We start from the raw sequence: 2,737 nt of genomic DNA, 5'->3' as shown, positions 1-2,737 counted from the left end.
ATTAGAACACACCACAGAGGCTCTGTAATCACCGGAGTTGAAGAAGATGAAGCTAGAACGGACGTAGACTGTAACGGAGAAGGAGGAGGCTCTAAAATCACCTCAGAGCCGGCTCAAAGAGGATGGAGCCAGCTCTATTAGGAAGATGGAGCCGGCTCAATGCTGAAGGAGCCTGCTCTAACCTAAATTTAGAGCAGGCTCAATGTTTTAATTGAGCCTGCTCTTTCTTGAATTACCCAGAAACGAGTTTTAGGGGCTGTTTGGCTGTACAGTGCTTTCTAAGGCTGTTTAAATGATATTGTGAGATGGAATTAAATGTTAGGGACTTAAATAAATGTTGAAAATATTTAATACAATAATGGTTTAAGGGAAGGAGCAATGAACAGTTCAAATAATGGCTATACGTTGCACTGTTTTTGCTAGGTTTATATAACTGGAACTTGGCAAAGTTTTGTATATAATTCAATTATATATAACTCTATATTTTTACCGTGCTATAAGTATGGTAAATTAATTATATTTATCTATACTTAGTTGGATTTAAATTAATATTTAATTTGTTTAATTTGTATCAATTTATTGGCTATTTTGGAGGATTTAAATGCTATGTCTTATTCTAGCTACTTAAATGATTGGAGCATGATATTTAGGTTCTGTAGTGAATACCTAATGTTGGTATATGTATGAATTTATACAAATGCATATACTGGAGGATGGTTGTTAATTATATAGTGTTATTTTAATAACTATGTTATAATGGAGGATTGTGTGTATCGGTATGGGACGGTGACATACTAGGTATGGATTAGTCAAACACTAAATCTTACCTAATTTGGATGAAGGTATGGATTAACCCTATGAGTGAAGTCCATCACCTACTGGTGTCATATCAATCAAATAATTGAATGACTTAATATGGTTTCAGGATGGATTTGCTTTACATTTATCAAACCACTTTTCAGATGGTTGATAGTTTGTAATATGAGGACACGGACTTTATATATTTGTTATATGTGCCATGGTATGAGCTTGAGTCTCAGGACCATGTTTAGGGTGCGTATACTGCCTAGGATGGATAGCTGGACAGAGGTGTTGTTCCCTGGTAGGTCTAGATACACATGACCACAGTATGTGCGATTTGCATGGTATCTCTATTCAGGCTGAGACAAACCTTTTTGGACTAGTGAGCGTCCTATAGTGTGTACTTATACATATATGGACTTCTTTAGATATTGTTGAGTCTTTCTAGTATGTATCTGCATATCGGATTCCTGTTTGGATTGTAGTAGATCAGGACTTGCATGTGGGCCTGACCCACCCTTATATTTTTCAGGTACTCGTCAGTTCCAAGGTTAAAGTTTGATCGTTCAGAGCAAATACAGACTTCTATTCTACCGACAATGTAGGACTTCTTTCCAGATATTAGATTTGGATTTTACCTTCAGTTTTCTTCCATGCAGTTTGGGATTTTATTAGGGGTCCACTAGAGATGGATTCCCGAGTTGTTAAACTTATGGAGTTTGGATTGTCAAGATTTAAATATTTATATTTGAGGATTTATTTTAGTTTCTCTCCGCTCATTATATTATTTCTTTAATCACTTTGTATTCCGTGTTCGTTTTTAAAATATTAATTGTCTGATATCCCTCGGGTTTGGGCTTGGGCCTGATCAACCCGTGTCTCGGATCCGAGGGGTATCACAGCTTTGAAGTGGAGGTGGAATGTACTTCCCTTGAAAATCACCTTGGGAAGGGTTTGAGCCATCTCCTTTGTTTTTCCAAGAGAAATTCGGATGATTTCTCCAACTTCGATTATAAGGAGTACCATAAGGATTGTTCCTTTGGTTCACAAAAGCTGCATTGACTTGTTCATTACGTTCATTTTGCACTTGTCCGTGAGGACAATGAGAAGTAGAATGAAGAACACTAGAACAAGTCATACATATTTCATTTGATTCATGATGCGAATGGTTAGGGAAGGAAGATACTTGGTTTGCCGAGTTTTGGTTAATCAAAAATTGATCAAACCTTTGAGATAAAGACTTCATTTCATCGGCTATTTTATTTGAGTGGTCGACTTGATGTAAGCCAACACTCTTCCTACGTTGTGAATTTCTACCATTCTTGGATGATAATGTTCTATGCAAAGAATTTTCACTCATGCTCTCATAAAAATGCCACACGTCATCCGCAAGCCTATTAATGTAAGAGCCACCTATGGAAGCATCAACCATGCCTTTGTAATTGTCCGATAATCTCTCAAAGAAATATTGAACTAATTGCCATTTGGGCATGTCATGATGTGGACACTTCCTAAGCAATTCATTAAAGCGTTTTCATGCCTCATGAAATGTTTCTCCATCCCCATGTGAAAATTTCCAAATTGAGGTTCTCATGGCATTGGTCTTAGAAATTGGATAGTACTTTTTCAAAAACTCTTGTTGCATTTCTGCCCAAGAAGAGATTGAAAAAGGCTTAAGATTGTTAAACTAATACATTTCCTTGTCTTTAAGGGTAAATGGAAAAAGTTTGAGTTTTAAGACCTTTTCCGGTATGTCCGTATATTTTATGGTGGAACATACTTCATGAAACTCATCCAAATGCTTGTAAGGTTCTTCACTTGGAAGTCCATGATAGTTAGGAAGCATTTGAATAGTTTGTGCCTTAATTTCATAGTGATGTACTTTAAATGGTGGCAATTGAATGCATGTGGGTGCATTATATTCATTAGGCACATA

At 36.5% G+C, this 2,737-nt stretch overlaps 1 pseudogene; it reads left to right on the top strand.

Moving 5' to 3' along the window:
- Window positions 1–2,291: 2,291 nt before the first annotated feature.
- Window positions 2,292–2,390, top strand: LOC132305892 (small nucleolar RNA R71; annotated as a pseudogene).
- The last annotated feature ends 347 nt before the right edge of the window (window positions 2,391–2,737 follow it).

Source organism: Cornus florida, unplaced genomic scaffold (genome assembly GCF_030987335.1).
Source record: "Cornus florida cultivar Cherokee Brave unplaced genomic scaffold, ASM3098733v1 CherokeeBrave_3.0.0_Hap2_Chr04, whole genome shotgun sequence".
In the NCBI taxonomy this organism is placed as follows: Eukaryota; Viridiplantae; Streptophyta; class Magnoliopsida; order Cornales; family Cornaceae; genus Cornus; species Cornus florida.
This window is presented reverse-complemented; position numbering and strand designations above follow the sequence as displayed.